The sequence below is a fragment of the Chelonoidis abingdonii genome, chromosome 1 (genome assembly GCF_003597395.2).
Source record: "Chelonoidis abingdonii isolate Lonesome George chromosome 1, CheloAbing_2.0, whole genome shotgun sequence".
Taxonomy (NCBI): Eukaryota; Metazoa; Chordata; order Testudines; family Testudinidae; genus Chelonoidis; species Chelonoidis abingdonii.
In genome coordinates this window covers 167,828,515-167,846,716 of record NC_133769.1, presented here as the reverse complement: position 1 = coordinate 167,846,716, position 18,202 = coordinate 167,828,515, and positions in this window count along the sequence as shown.

Below are 18,202 nucleotides of genomic sequence, written 5' to 3'. Positions count from 1 at the left end.
GCCACCCGTGCAGCTCCCATTTGTCATGGTTTCCAGCCAGTGGGAGCTGCAGGGGTGGTGCTTGGGGCAGGGGCAGTGTGCTGAGCCCCCTGGCTGCCCCTACACGTAGAAGCCAGAGGGGGGACATGCTGCTGCTTTCGGGAGCCACAGCACACGCGGAGGAGCTGGCAGGAGTTTGAGGACCAGATTAACACATCTGAAGGGCCAGATGCAATGCCGTAGTTTGCCCACCCCTGATCTAGTTCAACCAGAAGTTATGGACTTGATGCAGGAATTGAGACTAAAACAGGCTTGTATAGGAAGTGCTGTGGGGTAACTTATAACAGTGAGCAATTTCTCTATTAGTCTCTGAGGAGAAAGTAAGCAAGTCTGCTTAGGCAGAGCCTCTTGCTGAGAATAACACAGTGAGGCCAGGAAACTGTTCAGCCTGGAAATACCTCATCAGAAGGGAGAAAGACATGGGTCTCCACCCAAAGGAGACAAAAGCCAGTAGAGCTGGATGCCCTTGCCACTCCATAGAGGTACAGTTGCGTTGAACTGTGACACTCAGGATTATAGATTCCGGGGTGGGGCGGGGAGGGGAGAAGAATTAAAGTTATTTTTGTGAACCCAAAAACTAGTTTTCAGAGTTATGCCTAACTTCAAACTCCATGTCATTCACTGTCCTCTACCCCATAACATCAGGATGAAAAGACCCGTGTTACTAAGCTGAAGCATCTTACAGTGGGAATCTAAAAAAGAAACACAGATGACCTGTCCCAGTTTAATAAAATACGATTTCCAAAGTTCACTAGGACAACAAATACAATGATGCAGGTGGCATTTATAGCATTGTCTCTGGGATGGATAAATTACATCAGTTTACCCAAATTAAGGCCTGTGCCATTATTTCAAGTTTGAAACACTTGTACTAAAGTAATCGCATTTTCAAATGTCTGAGATGTTGCATTTCAAGCCCTGTATACATGGTTTACACACCACGTATTTAAATATACAAAAATGTTATGCCCAATAAAGATTTGTCTTCCTTAATGATTTTTATCATTATAAAACAGTTGTAAATATGAGATTAAACATACATATCTAAATTGTGTGATTAGATATAATTACACTAATTATGGAAATACACAACAATCAAGTAAAAGTTTACATGAAGAAATTCACAGAGCACATCAACATTTATTCTGTGCATGGCTCATTGTTTCATGGGGGCATTAGTTACAGGTGTTTCAACTGAAAAAAAAAAAAAGATAAATGACAGATACTCCCTTTCCCCCACCTCCACCCCCAGTTCACATGGCCAGACAGGTAAAGAACATTCAAGTTGCAAAACAAACAAGCAACAAAGAGTTCTGTGGCACCTTATAGACTAACAGAAGTCAACGAAGTGGGTATTCACCCACAAAAGCTCATGCTCCAATACTTCTGTTAGTCTATAAGGTGCCACAGGGCTCTTTGTTGCTTTTTACAGATCCAGACTAACACAGAAAAACAAACAAGGAAATTCACACCAAAGTATCAAACCCTCAGGAGCTACCTCAAGAAAGTGTAGCAGTAGTCTAGCTTTAGCATGGAGTTCTGCATTGTGTGCAGGTTTCATCCTTAGCTCTACCTTTCCATTTCACAGCCTTAATGTTCTTTCAATGTATTTTTTGTTGTGAAAAACAAAACATGCACATACTTAACTGCATTAAACAGAAGATTCATATTTCACATGAGATACATTACTAGACAGGATTGGAATTTAGTAATGTATAGTGCATGGCTATTAATGAAACACGAAACAAGTGCCCACACCCCAAGAAAAATTACTTTCCTAATCATCATCAAAAACGTATTCACGGGAACAAAGCATGGAATGGGCTGAAGTACATTTCACTATGTAAATTTGCTTACAATGCACTCTCAGTAGGAGGTTCTTCATATTCTTCTGATGGGTTTTTTTAAAAATATATTATTATGGTACCTTTCCTCCCTCCAGGACAACAGGCACAGGCACTGAGATTGATGAAATTGTATTCTGGAGTAGAGAAATGACAGCAGTGCTACAAAGCCAGCCAGAAAGGACAAGGCTTTCTATGATCAAAAATGCCCTTAGGCTTAACTTTCTGTCACAAGGTGTGAATGCGGCTGTTACATTTGCACTACTAGTAGTAGTTTTTTCCTTTTCCCTTGTGGGCTGAAACCAATATTGTTTGCCTGTGAGTTGGGCAACAAGGGGGGGCTGAGGTAGTGAAATACTATGGCCTGTCACCGGGGTGCTCAGTAGTTTACTGCTTGCAAGCTGAATTCCACCACAGTACAGTCCATGGAGCGACAAATTACCTTCTTCCCTCCCTGCAGCAACACACACAAAACAGCTAAGCTCAGTTTTTCCAGGGCTTCCCCCGATGCCGTATAGCAGTTTGATTTGTGAAAGATATTTGCAAATCAAGGGCAAAGTTCTCCTCTCACAGCCACACAAGAGCGACTCTTGACTACTATTCTGCTTTCCCTACTAATTTAGTCTCCTATCTCCCATGTCAGTACAAGAAGAGGAAGAATTCAAGATATACCAGGAAAATCAGAAAGGAAAACTTTGCTCTGAGGGGAAAATCCCAGTCCCACAAAGGGCCAGAACTGATGTGATTCTTCTGTGCAATAAGGCAGGATATGGCTAGCTGAAGGAAGATTTATAGATTCTAGGGCTGGAAGGGACCATGAGAGGTCATCATGTCCAGTCCCCTGCCCTCATGGAGTACACATCTCTTGCTCAGCATGGAACTCAGCTCCTCAGAGGCAAGGCAAGGGCAGGCGAAGAGAACGTACTTCTAGGAAGACCCTCCCTCTCCTGGATCTCACACTCCCAATCACATCTGAAGGGGATGCATAAGGATCACAGAATTATTGCATCTTCGGGGCTGCAGCAGCATCTGCTCTGTAACCTGGGGACAAGGGGAAGGGACAATGATTATTTACCTCCCCAACGCCTGTTTATAATCTGCACTCAGGCTAGGAATTTGGTTGAGGACTTGCCCTTACTTGAAATCAGTGGGATTTACGCATGTGCTTAAGCACTTTGATGAATTGGAGCTGAAACACCACAACATTCAACACCAAGACTGCGTAAAAGCCAGTTTTAGCAAATATGCCCCATCCCCACTCCTTTCTAGACGTACTGCTCTGAAATAGTGGCATGATTACAACAGCAGCTCTGCTTGACTGTACAATATTTCACTTAAAAAAAATGATACATCCTATATTAGAGATGCAGTAGGTCATTTGTGTCCACCCACCTACCCACCCACTGAGGCAGGACTGTTGCTCTTGCTGAATATATACAGTTCTTGAGCACTTCATCTAATCTATTTTTAACATCTCCACATGTTCAGGTATTCCTGATCTCTGTACAAAGAAAAATACATTAGTCACAGATTATGTTCTGCCTACAGACAACATCCATCTCCCCAGGCAAACTAAATATTGATTCTCATCACTTTCAGCCACTAAAAGCAACGCTTGGAATTTCTGGATGCCTTGCTGATATAAATATGCTCTGCTGGGAAGAGTATTGGAAAAAGCTGTGGCATGCTAATTAAGAGAGAAATTCTGCCTCGGGTACATGGGCCTGACTGTATTAAAGTTAATAAGACTGTACTCACACATATATGGGCAGACTTTGGATCTAAGTAATAAGTTAGAACAGGTTATATTACTTAGCCAGTGGCAAAATCCAAAGATCATTGTGAAGGATGACCCTCAAGAGCAAGTGCTTTCATCCATCCAAGAAGTGTCATGAGCACTATTAAAGCATATTCAAAATCCAGTGTTTGGGTGTAGTTCCAGAACTTGGGGGGGGGGGGGGGTTTTGCATTGGCTTTTTATGTTAGAGTAGAAGAACATGACCTGATTTTTCAGAAATCAGTGGGTGCTTAGCACCTCTAAACAATGGTCAGTAATAGGGTCGGCTCTAGGAATTTTGCTGCCCTAAGCATGGCAGGAAGGCTGCCTGCCACCCTCGTGGCACCTGCAGAGCGCCCCCCGCGGCTTGCTGCCCCAAGCACAAGCTTGGCATACTGGGGTCTGGAGTCACCCCCTGGTCAGTAGACCCTAGTGAAGGACAACAACCTTGAACTTTGAAAGAGGAGCAGGTCCCTTGCGAAAGAATGAGCACCATCAAACCAGTAATCGGAAACTAAGAGATGTATTTCATGGTATGACAAATGAATTGTTCACTCTTAAATGGATCACAGCCTGTTGTTGAAAGAAACCTTAGACAAGGTAGCTCAGGCAGGCAAGAGTTGAGTGGGGTGTTTGTCTTCCTGGAAGTTTATGACTTAGTCATAGAGATGTCTCATTTGTTCACGTGATTGTATAGTGCGGAGATCTCAGCCAGATACTCACTAAGGCTGATGCATGGCTTTGATATTACCAGAAAGGTTCCACCAGTCAACTACAGCATGACTTTAGCATCCAACTCCAACTTACTCTAGTGAAGTACAGTACTGAGCAAAGTATGAACTACCAGCATGATAGGTAATATCTTGAGTTCCATAAATACCTGTACTAAAAAAATCCTATGACATTAAGATAATTGAGAATAAGAACACCAATTAAAGTTTAGTTAGGGATATCTGGCTATTTGCAAAAGAATAAGAAGCACAAGATTCCAAAGAGCAACTTGATTTAATTGACTACACAGTCATTTTTGTGATGCATTTGGACCACGAGTAAAAACAATGAAATATTCACAGATGAATAATTTTATCATAACTGATAAGAACAATAATTTCTATGCATAGTCTTAAATTGTTTCATCACTGTCGTAAGAAAGATATTTGGATGACAAGACTACGTATAGTGAGATAGCGACAGGTGCTACCTGTAACATCCTGGTCACTGAGTTTGCTGCAGCGCCAGGAAGGCTGCAGGCTTCATTTAAGCAAGTAACTCATTCCCATTAAGGATTACTGACATTTGGGTGGCAATTGCTGGGCTGATGAGGGAATTGGCTCAGTAACTAGGAGAGTATGTAGTTGGGAGGGACAGGAAAGAAAGGGGAGCTCAGCGGGTAAGCCTAGGAGAAGAGAGAAAGCTGTGCGGAAGGCTCTGGCTACACTGCAGCTCAGGGATGTGAACTAGCCCCCCCACCCCCTGAGTGACATAACATACCAACTTAAGCATCAATGTGGACAGCACTATGTTGACATAGCTACCACCACTGGTGGGGGCTGAAGTAATTAAGGGAGAGCTCTCTCCCCATCCTCTTAGAGCAGCTACACTAGAGAGCTTACAGCAGCACACCTCCATCAGTGACACTGCGCTGCTGTAAGCTCTTTAGTGTAGCCAGACCCTAATTCTCCTCCTGCTGTATATGCCTGTGGTACATTCTGTTTTGCTTTGGAAATGAAGAATAAATGCCCACATGGTCAAAGAGAAACAGCCTCTGTGTGTTTGTGATCAGGAGACCACAAGCATAGGCTAGGCGGCAGTACTCTGAGGGTAGGAGAAAGTCTGCCCTGTGATGGAGATACACTATGGGATATTATAAGCCTGCTTATTGTGGCTATTATGACTATATTTGAACATTTGTCAACACCTGCATCCAGATTATCTGCCAACCTAACAGTAGCAAACAAGAATTTAATATTTGGCTTCCATTATGACTGAGCCCTCCATGACCACACCAGAGAGCGTGGGGAGGATGAGAAGGGCTGCACCTGGCCTTTGCAACTCTGCTCAGCAGGCCCCGCAGTCCTTCTACACCACCTCAGGAAAGGAGTGGTGAAGGTGGGTCCTCCAGGCCTGTCTTGAAAGACTGTAAGGAAATATCTTCTATGCTAAGTATCTCACAATACCTTGTAACAGTATAACTCAGCATTTGGCACCCGCAGATAGGGAAACTGTCAAAAACAAGATGCAGAAGTTTTCTACTTGGGTACAGGGAGTGCGTTCTTTGCCCAACTAGTTTAGAATTCTGGATTCAAAAACAATAGGTAACAGATAATTCTTTCCCGGGTGCTGGCTGGTGAGTCTTGCCCACATGCTCAGGGTTTAACTGATTGCCATATTTAGGATTGGGAAGGAATTGTCCTCCAGGGCAGATTGGCAGAGGCCCTAGAGGTTTTTCACCTTCCTCTGCAGCATGGGGCACGGGTCATTTGCTCGAGCATTCTCTGCACCTTGAGGTCTTTAAACCACTATTTGAGGACTTCAGTAACTCAGACATAGGTTAGGGGTTTGTTACAGGAGTGGGTGGGTGAGCTTCTGTGGCCTGCATTGTGCAGGAGGTCAGACTAGATGATCATAATGGTCCCTTCTGACCTTAAAGTCTATGAGTCTATGAGCCACTTAGAGCCCAGAAGGCTCAGATAAAAGGAGCTGCAGGGTCTTAGCAAGGCAGTTCCTAGCAGGGACCAGAGGGCAGAGGAAAGGGGCTCTGCTCTGGCCACAGGAGCTCAACTGGCTGCATTTGCTTAAGATGGGATAGAGAGGGGACTTTAACATAAGCTGTGGGGTGATGATAAAGGGGCCAGGTGGGAAGAAGTCCAGGGAAGTAGCAGCAACTAACTGAAGGGAGCAGTATGCAGCTGCTCTTAATAGCAACCCTGGGCTGGTGCCTGGAGTAGTGGGCGGGCCTGGGTTCCCCCACTGGCAAAGCAGCCTAAGCCCTTAGAAGGGGGCAAGGCTCCTTTAGAAGCCCAAGTGAAGGTCTGGATTAAAAGGCCCCAAAGCTAGGGCTGAAGACCCTGGTGAGGGCAGACAGGGAGGTTTTTTTGCTGGACTCTTTGCTGTCCTGGAAGGGATTTTTGACTGCGTAACCTGGCCAGAGGGCTAAGCCACTGAAGAACCGCCAGACAAGCCAATAACCCACAGGGGGCTCCAGGTGCAGGAAAAGGCCTGTTTACTGCACACAGCAGCAGGAGGTGCTAAAGCGGTGACTGTCCCCTCTTACAGGCTGTAAGGCCTGGCCCTGCCAGTAGCTCAGCAACACAGGACTCGCTAGGATCCCAAGTCTGAGGAGAAGGAAAAGTGAAACTTTGTGCCCAATATTTCCCTGAATAAGCAAGGTGAGCAGAGAGAGGTGCAGTGAGAGCAGAGGGGAGCCAACGAGCAGGCTGTGCCAGGGCTTTACCACTTCAGCTTTACATATCCATCCAGACTACACTCATCTCTGTGGTATATGAGTGCTTTATCACATGCCAGCCAACAGAGCAGGCTTTATGCAGCAGAAAGCGGGAGGCAGGGAGGGGGAGAGAAATACTACTGGCTCTGCTAATGGTTAAATGCAGCAAACTTCCCTTCCACACAGCAATCAAGAGTTCCAAATGAGAGGTAGCTGGATCATAATGTCTTTCCAGAGCTGCTCCTGTGGTGACATAGCTCCTGCAACAGGAGCCTGCCAGGGAACTCTCCATCTAGCCTTCTGTTTAGTCACAGATTTCATCACAAAGCCAATATCATCCAATGATTCCCATCTAAACTGACACCAGCTATTAAATGCTATGCATAACCACTCTCTATCTGACCCACTGCTCTGCTCAGACATGGTCCAAGCCTGCTACGTGCAGCATTCCTAATGATGCAAAACTGGACCTCTACACTGGAGAGGGCTTCCAGGATCAGATGAAGACAAAGGAAGGAGAACTGCATCAGTCTGTCAAAATGTCTATCATCACTCATAAAAATTCGAACAGGTGGACATACCCTTCCACCAGCCTGTATCTGATTCTGTAGGTGTCTTGTTCTAACACTACCATATGGATTGGTGGAACAGCCATATAGAAAACAAGGATGCACAGAGGCACAATCTGTTCAGCAGAAGTGATCCACTTTGAATGACTATGAGAATTCTATTATTTACTTTGTTTCCATCTCCGGTACCTATGATGGTGTGTCCACTTTCAGAAACAAAAAAGACTTCTGAAGCCCAGGAAGTGTGGGGGAAGGAGGGAGTTTTTCTAGGCATTCTGTGTTATTGATGAGGAACACTGATTTACAACTACTTCTTTTGGATGGTTCATACCGATGACCTCGACTCACTTCAGAAGCATTTAGGTACTGATAAAAGAACAAACCAGCAATACAAGTTAGAGTAGATTTTCTTTGCAGAGCTATTTAATGACAGTTGTCCATGCTAGTATTAAAACAAGGATGTGCGCTTGAATCTTGCAAGATAAAGAAAAATCCTCCTTGGACAAAGGAATGTAGAAAAGGGTATTCGCAATATACTGAATATTCTTTTGGAGTTACCAAATTATTTCTGGAAGTAGCCATGTGGCCACAAAGTGGTTTGGTTTAGCTTAGCTTAAACCACTTCCAAAGAGATGAGATGCATCAAAAAAACGGCCCTCTAAATCTCAGTGTCCACACAGGGAATTGTACAAATATAATTGTGTATGGTTCTGCCAGCATATTTCCTCACCTACACAAGGCCTAAGGCTGTGTTTTTTTTTCAAAGGCGCCTACAAGAGATGTTTCCAAATCCCACTGAATTTCACTGGGAGTTGAGCAACTTCGCTCTGTTAGGCTCCTTTGGAAAAAAAAATAATCACAGCCTTATATGATATTAGATGCTAGTCTGCCAGAAAATGGACAGCAAAAGCAGAACACAATGGTTCCCAAATATAAGCCGTGAACCACCAGCATCATTTCCAGCGAGTCTTGCCATTAACACAGATCTCGAATACTGTCACATAACATGCAGAATATAGACCTCTAAAGTTGCCACTGAAGTACTGCACTGAAATGGAACTTTGCCGTAACCTCATGTTTGACATGGCCATTTCCAATATAAGGTGCAGTGTGTGGTCTCTCCCTCACAAGGTTCTGGTCTGACATAAGACTCATTTAAGCACTATTTTAAAAGCTCACGTATTTCTGAGCTAGCTTAAATAATACAGAACAGTGATGAGTTTGGGGTGCTCAGAGTGGAACAAAGTACCCCTTTATTACTTGTCTGATCCCCAATGCCCTCAAATCCCATTGAATTCACTAGGAGTCCAGTTTGTTCAGCTCATTGCAGGACCTAGTGCCTCTAGAAGGGTTCCTCTCTCAGCTGAGGTCTTAATGCGACATTAACTTTGGGCAACACACTCCCCTACTGTGCTGGAGTAGAATACAGGTAGGCTGAAGCCCCCAGGGAGAATTCTCCCTGTGACAGACTGAGTTCTTCCCAGGGACTGCAGGGGAGCACCTGCTATTGCTCTAATACAGCTCTTGGAGAGGAGGGAGCCATTCCATATTCCAAACCTGGACTCACCTCAGCAGGCTTGGACAGAGACAGGAGGCAAAGCCATGGCCCTGACTTCACCCAAACCTCCTTTCAGACAGCAGACACCAAGAAGAGATATTAGTGCTATAGCATGGGTACAGCAACTGAACACCAAGAAGAAAAGAATAGCTACCCCAAATATAATACCCAATTCTGCTCAACTTACTCAGCTAAAAATACACACCTGTATTTTTAATTTCATAACAAAACTACCAAGACAAGCCCCAATGCTTGCATTTACTTGGAATAAAGCCCCCTTTGTTCCCTTGGTTGGTGGCTAATTGCCAGTTTGTTTCAAGAACAAAACCTGACACTGAAAAATAGAATCCAGCTATTAAGTTTGAAAGCTTTCACAAGAATCAGGCTAGTGTTAAGCTTATGGCAGAGTCACTCTGCCAGCAAAATTCAACGTGCTGAGCAAAATCCCACCTTTTGTATCTTCTGACTTGAATTTAACATTTTGCCATTGGATTAACTCCCAGGAGAGGGGTGTATTCTAAACATAAAGGTCTCTAATAAAAGCCCAGCACTGATCCTGCCCTTGAACAATATCCCAAATGGACTGCATTGGTAACATGATAACAAAATCAGTTCTTCAGTCAAAAAGCCTTTTTGCTCCTCTGTTCTTTTCCTTTGGTGCATTGATGCGAAGATCAGAGTCATCTGGATGAATAAAATTTTGAATTTGGATGAAAACACGAAGTGATACCAAACACTTTCTGGCCCTCCCAAATTTGTATTCAGCTTTCACTTTTGTTAAAGCTGTAATCACACTCCTATCAGTATTCAAGAGATTTGTGCAAACAAGGTCTCTTCTGTCAAAAATTGTAGTGAGTTAATGCAGTCACAAACTGCTCGGTTGTGCAGATTATTGCCTCAGAAAGAAGATGAAGCTTTGAATTTTGACCTGTATCAGATTTATGTACAGATCAGACAGTCTCAGATTATTTTAATATCAGCTCAACCACCGTAGCGCAAGATATTTTACCCATACACAACTGAACCAAAAAATAAGTGACAACAGCAGAAGGGATCTGACTTAGAACCGCCATAATGAGGGCATGCAGAGATGAAGCTGAAACTCAGCACCTTTGACTTAAGCACATATGTAGTGTTGGTTTAATTTCTCATACATCTCTCAGTGGCCTATTTCCTGCATGCATGGGGCTGGACAATGGTCTAATAAAGATCTTCTAGCTCTAAGTTCTGTGTCATTGCAACCCACTTTCATGTGTATTACACACCCTCCTCACATGCATGATCCACAGAGGATAAATATCTGTTATAGCTACAGGAGCTAACTAACACCCTGTGGAGGCTCATGCTTTTAACCCTTGTCATCTTTTGGTTGTAATTGGGATATGAGCCCGACATTAAGGGCCAGATCCTGCTTGCCTTCAAAAAAAATTGTTCTGTTGGCCTCAATAAGACTCCTCAAGTAAAATGAGTAAGAATGGCACTACGTTACATCATTTCATTATCTATATCCAAAGGAATCTAGGAGGGACAGCACCATCTAGATATTGGGCCTTATTTTCATTCTCTCACAAAGCAGCATCATATAACTGTTGGTCCCTTTGATGCCAAACTTTAAAATGTACGTAATGCTGGATTTACACCCCCATTTAGAGACTATTAGGTATTGTGAGTCAGAAAAGTAACAATGGAGCTACACTAAACTGATGAAACAGAGATAAATAATTAAGGCCCCTCTCAGAACTCTACCCACATCTTTTCCAGCAGGGATATCATGACTCAATCAACCAATGAAATACCAGGTTAGAATCAGTGCACCATCAGAACAAACTGAGTGGCTGGCTATATTCAGAGAAATTGATTAAAATTGCAATTTCAAAATTAACACGTGATGAGGTATAGCATATGTATGAAGCACCTTATGAACTTTAGCCATCGCAACATCTGTTTGAGTTAGGGAAGCATTGCTTAGAGACGGGTGAATACTGTTTTAAAAAAAAGAGTCTGCCAATGTTAACATGAATTGCTTTGACCGTGCTCACTTCTTTTGTGTTTGCTTTTCACAAATATTCATGTCATTGATTGTCATTGTTTGCAAGGATTTGCGCCAGTAATAATTTCAGAGTTACATGCTTGAGTACTCGCCAAAAACAAGTTTCTCTCTCACTCATGCAAAGGTTCCTATATAAAATTATACAGGCTATGGACTCAGCCAGATAAGGAATAGAATGAATATCCTGTAATTAATCACTCCTAATCAATACTGCTCAAATAGCACATAAAAAAATAAATACTCTCAGAACTGTCCTCATGATCATTTCATAAATATAACAATATTTACTGCGTAACAAATATATCAAAATCTGCTTGTGGATATTCTGCAACAGAAAAAGAATAAATCATTCATTGTGAATTATTTGTTCAGGTCTAATATTATTATACCCAATTTACAAATGAGGAAACTGAAATATAGTAAACATAGTTTCATATAAAGGACTCTGCCAGGTCAATTTATGCCCAACATTTAATTTTATAAGAATGCTTATTCAACCTAACTTGATCAGAAATGAATAAGATTCCTCACACACACACACAGCAATCCAAATATTCCAGCATCCTGCTAATTTACTAGAACCAGGAATATTAGAAATTGACTGTAAACCATAGCTCATTTTCATTGCCCAAGCTAACTAATACAGTACAGCTGAGGGGTGTGGTACCCAGCTCACACACACAAACTTGCGCTAACTCTATGGGAACTAGCATGAGTATTATTAGTAACATAGCTGCATTAGCACCAGCAGTGGCAGCAATAGTGCAGCATAGCAATACAGGGTGCACACACACCTGAACCCCAAGTATGTACTCATCATGGCTAAGCCCCTGCCACTGCAGCTACACTGTTATTTATGCTTGCACTAGCTCCCACCCAACTAACATGAGTATGCGAGTAGAGAATCACTCGCCTTCAGCTTACTCTGTAGATGTAGCCTTAGGGAATGTCTTCAGTTCAGTTAGAGACAACCACACGTAGACATACCAGAGCTGGCTTTAATCTCGGTAGCACAAATACCAATCGCAGTGAAAGTGCAGCAGCACAGGCTTCAATACAGGCTGTACAATACAGGCTGCAACCTGGGTACTTACTTGGCCCTAGTCTACACCTAGGGAGGGGAGGGGGGGAAAAAAATCGATCTAAGTTACGCAACTTCAGCTATGTGAATAATGTACCTGAAGTCAATGTACTTAGACTGACCTACCGTGGTGTCTTCACCGCAGTGAGTCGACTGCTGCTGCTCCCCCGCCGACTTGCCAGTGCCTCTCATGGCACTGGAGTACAGGAGTTGATGGTAGAGCGCTCAGAGGTCAATTTATCACAAGCCGCTCAGCTCGGCTCCGCTCCACTCACTGTTCCATGGGCTGCTCCAACTGTGCTGCAAACTGCCTAGGTGTGACAAGCAGAAGGTCAGACAATTGGCCCCATTCGCTGAGTATGTGGGGGATGCTAGAACTCACCATGTGAAAGCTTCTCTCCCAGCTTGTAACTTCTGGTGCCCTACGTCATGAGACACTAGTTTACTATTGCCTTTAAATTAAATCTGCCTGTAACATAAGCACAAGGGGGCAGACATAAAGTTGATCTTTCAACCTTAATTCAGCATTCACTGACTTCTGACCCTTCAGTTTCACTGAGCAATAGGCAAGTTCCCGGGTGGCTGAGAACTGATGTGTTTCAAGGGGGACAATTTCAAATTCTTCCTACCTAGACCAGGAGGTTGAGCCAGAGTCAGGGATAGGGGGGAGATCAGGTAAGTAGAAGAGAGGGTCCCCAGGCATGGAGGAGCCATTCCATCTCCAGAGCACAGAAGTTATGAAGGCCAGCAACGGCTTTCCTTCATGTTCTGGGCATGAAGGGCAGGGGTTCCCTGGTGTCTGGAGGCCATCATTTCATCTCCAGAGCACCATTAGCTGTTCAGAGGCCAGGACTGGTGTACGTTAGTAGTGGGCTTATGGCGCACACAGGGCAAAGGCCCTCCCAGCTCTCTGTGGGGCTATTACATGTGTGGGGCTCTACAGCACATGAGAACACCAAAAGCGTGTTCTCCAATCCTAGGCTGATGGTGCATAACAGACTGGGTCACTCACAGCATCTGGGGGGCTTTACATTTCCCAGTCACAAAAGTGGCAGTTTGAAGATTCCTATCAACCTCATGGTGCCCTGGATTGAGGCTGGTAAAATCATTTCTTCTGTTGTGGCTGGACCAGGGAAGGTTGAGTTGTCATTGCTGCCTTGTTCAATGTGGTTACTGACTCGTCTTCTCTTTGGATAGCAGCCACAGAAAAGCTGATTGGACAGTCATTGACATCTGCACAGCAACACCTGATCTCCTTCTTTGAGAAGGTGACGGATTACTTAGACAAAGGAAATGCGGTAGATCTAATTTACCTCGATTTCAGTAAGGCGTTTGACACGGTTCCGCATGGGGAACTGTTAGTTAAATTGGAAAAGATGGGGATGAATGTGAAAGTTGTAAGGTGGATAAGGAACTGGTTAAAGGGGAGACTCCAGCGGGTCGTACTCAAGGGTGAACTGTCAGGCTGGAAGGAGGTTACTAGCGGAGTCCCTCAAGGATCGGTTTTGGGACCGATCTTATTTAACCTATTTATTACTGACCTTGGCACAAAGAGCGGGAATGTGTTAATAAAGTTTGCGGATGACACGAAGCTGGGGGGTATTGCTAACACGGAGAAGGACCGGGATACTATTCAGGAAGATCTGGACCACCTTGTACACTGGAGTAATAGTAATAGGATGAAATATAATAGTGAAAAGTGCAAGGTCATGCACTTAGGGATTAATAATAAGAATTTTAGATATACGTTGGGGACGCATCAGTTGGAAACGACGGAGGAGGAGAAGGACCTTGGGGTATTGGTTGATAGCAGGATGACTATGAGCCGCCAATGTGATATGGCTGTTAAAAAAGCAAATGCGGTTTTAGGATGCATCAGGCGAGGTATTTCCAGCAAGGAGAAGGAGGTGTTAGTGCCGTTATATACGGCGCTGGTGAGACCCCACCTGGAATATTGTGTGCAGTTCTGGTGTCCCATGTTTAAGAAGGATGAATTCAAACTGGAACAGGTTCAGAGACGGGCTACTAGGATGATCCGAGGAATGGAAAATCTGCCTTATGAAAGGAGACTCAAAGAGCTTGGCTTGTTCAGCCTGGCCAAAAGAAGGCTCCGGGGGGATATGCTTGCTCTATATAAATATATCAGGGGGATTAACGTTAGGGAGGGAGAGGAATTATTTAAGTTTAGTACTAATGTAGGCACGAGGACGAATGGGTACAAACTGGATATTAGGAAGTTTAGACTTGAAATTAGACGAAGGTTTCTAACCATTAGGGGAGTGAAGTTCTGGAACGGCCTTCCGAGGGAAGTAGTGGGGGCAAAAGACTTATCTGGCTTTAAGACTAAGCTTGATAAGTATATGGAGGGGATGTTATGATGGGATAGTTTAATTTGGGCAATTGATCTTGGATTATCAGCAGATAAGTCTGCTCAATGGTCTGTGAGGGGATGTTGGATGGGATGGGAACTGAGTTACTGCAGAGAATTCTTTCTTGGGTGCTGGCTGGTGAGTCTTGCCCACATGCTCAGGGTTTAGCTGATCGCCATATTTGGGGTCGGGAAGGAATTTTCCTCCAGGGCGGATTGGCAGAGGCCCTGGAGGTTTTTCGCCTTCCTCTGCAGCGTGGGGCATGGGTCGCTTGCTGGTGGATTCCCTGCAGCTTGAGGTCTTCAAATCTCAATTTTGAGGATTTCAATAACTCAGTCATGGGTTCGGGGTTGTTATAAATGTGTATGGGTAGGGTTTTGTGGCCTGCCTTGTGCAGGAGGTCAGACTAGATGATCATATTGGTCCCTTCTGACCTATGAGTCTATGAGTCTGATGTCAAGAACAAGAAAGACCAAGGAGGTTCTGTTGGACTCACTGATGAGTGAATCCCAGAGGCACAAGGAGACCCTACAACGTGTGGCAGCAGTAGCTGCAGCACTGGGCCACAGAGGTGGAGAGAGGAGCCATGGCAGGAGAAAGAGTAGGGCAGAAAGGGACATCAGATGTTGTCTACAGGTGAATCAGAGAACAGAGATGGACCAGAAAATGCAAAAGACACTGTTCCTCTAATAAACAGAGACAAAGCAATGGCAAACCACACCCACCTCTTATCTTGTGCCAGGTACTGAAGAACTAACCCCTTAGTCCCCAGCACAAGAAGAGCTTTACCAGGCAGGACACAAACCTCAGACATGCATCCGTGGTTTTAAAACAAGGCTTCGTGATCAGCAAGAAATAAATCAAAGTAAAGCCTGGCTTACAAGACAGTCTGCAATTCACAACTCCCCACATTCATGTAAAGCATCAAAGTGATGAGTCCAGAGCACAAAGGCAGAACAGCACGGGCATGAGACGACGGTCCAACAGCAGCAATTTTATATCTTGTTATTTGTGGGTGCTGCGTGCTTGCTGAAGTGCGGTTAATAAAGTTGCTAGCACTCAGCATAGCAATGGGAGTGAATCAATGGTTTTAAAACAAGGCTTCCTGACCAGCAAGAAGCTAATCAAAATAAAGCTTGGCTCATGAGTCAGTCTGCAGTTCACAACTCCACATGTCCAGGTAAAGAAACAAAGGGAAGAATCCAGAGCACAAAAGCACACAGCAGGGGCACAAGATAAAGGTCAAACAACAGCACAGATCCCAGCGGTAAGACAGACAACCAGGGAATGGCTAAGGTATCATTCATTTCTTTAAAAGCACATATCCTGCTAGAAAGCAATAAGCCACAGTGGCCTGTTCTTAAAATACACAAGCAAGGCATCACTGGTACTGGCAACGTTGCCAGTAATGGGTCTCGTATCAGCAGGGCCGGCTCCAGGCACCAGCACGCCAACCGCATGCTTGGGGCGGCAAGCCACGGGGGGGTGCTCTGCCGGACGCTGCGAGGGTGGCAGTTAGGTTGCCTTCGGCAGCATGCCTGCGAAGGGTCTGCTGGTCCCGTGGCTTCAGCAGATCTCCCGCAGGCGTGCCGCCGAATCTGCGGGACCAGGGACCTCCCGCAGACAAACTGCCAAGGACAGCCTGCCTACCGTGCTTGGGGCAGCAAAATATCTAGAGCCACCCCTCGTATCAGAAACCTTCACACCTCTCCTTCCCAGTCACCAGCACACATTTCCCCCTGGCTTTCACAAGCACAGTGCAAATTACAACTAACAGAAAGAATATAGGGCAGATGAACCATAACACAGTTCATATATGTCAGACACCCTGTAACAGGGTTGCTACTCACCACTAGTGCACCTCCTTGTGTCTACGTCTGGGAATTAATCCTCACTGCATTAGATGCCCAGTTGCTTTTCATTGCTCACTCTGCAAGAATTTGCCTGCTGGTAACTTCGGCCTCCAGCAAGGTCACCATTTAGTCCACCCCTCCCAGGGTTAGAAAATCCAATAGGACCACTAACCAAATGCCTTCTCCACCCAGCGTTCTTTCCTGGCACAGGGCTCTGTGCCACTATACCAGCAGCTGGCAGGAGAACTAGAGACCTCCTGCTATACCAGATGCCAGCCCATAGACCCTACAACTAGCAATTCAGGTCCTCAGTCACGGTTTCCCTGGGCTCCTTCCTACTCAGCCTCTTGCGCGCTGCTGGGTTCACCCCTAAAGTTTACTCTACTCCCATTGCTACGTAACGCACTCCTGGCTCCTTACTTCAGGGCAGGATCACAGGAGTCTCCCCATCCACCACTTCTTCCTGGTTCTCTAGAGGTCTCCCACCTCCCAGGTAGCAACTGCAGACTCCTTCCTCGGCAGCCCCCTTACTTTCAGCTTCCTAGTTTTATAGTGCTGTCCCAGCCCTTCCCCAGCTGGGCTTCATTCTCAGTTAACCCATGTCCTCCTCCTTTCAGGTGACCTAACCAGCCTCTCAGGCCCTCACTAACTCTATCATGGTTAGTGGGGGTGCACACCCCATCACGCAACCCCACTGCCCTTCAGCCTACCAACAGCACAGTCCTATTATGGATACTTAAAAGGACAATGCAGAAAATCAACCGCTTAGAAGTCTGTCTCCCACCCCTGGAGAGCTGGCTAAAATATTGTTCTCCCTGAAGCTCCAGCTCCTGGACTCAGCAGAATTTCAGCCCTCACCTTCTCAGCCTTCATGGTTGCAGAGAAAAGCTCAAACATGTGAGTTGAATACAGCCTAAAGGCTCAAACAACCAGAAGGCAAAGAAAAAGAACTAAACGCGTATCAAGTGATTTAAGCCATCTCAGGATTGGGAGGGGGCCTGACATGACTTTTCAAGGCTTGGCATTGCCAGCAGTGAGCCTGGCGAGTGTGGTATCAGACAGCTTCCTGCCTCTGCTTCAGGCAGGCATCAGTACATCACTTATACTCATCCCTGCCCTAGCTCTCACATACAACAAGGCGCTAGGAGCCTCAGGGGCAGCACCAGCACTTCAGCATAATATTGAAAGCATTTGGATTGGACAGGTCAGGAGCCAACCCTAGAGTGGGGGATGGGGGTCACGAGAAGACCACATCCATCTCAAGGAAATTAGAAAGAACGGAGAATGACCACACAACAGGGCGGCTCAGGCATGGGGACAGCTTCTGGGATGGACAACAAGATGGGATTTAGCAGAAGCTGGGACAGAACCTACATGCCTGCACCTCCCTCACCACAATGAAATATGGAAAACAAAAACAAACAGAGCCCCACAAAATCTAGACTCAACAATCGTAAAGGAGGTGGTATATGGAAAATTGTGTTAAATTCACAAAAACTATCATTTCAAGTGGTAAGGGGTTTTCCTGGTACTGCTTGCAGACTAGGGGTGCTCTGTAAGGAACTGTGTGACTTGTATTCAGCAGTCAGTCTGCAAAGAGCCAGCCTTGAGCAAGCT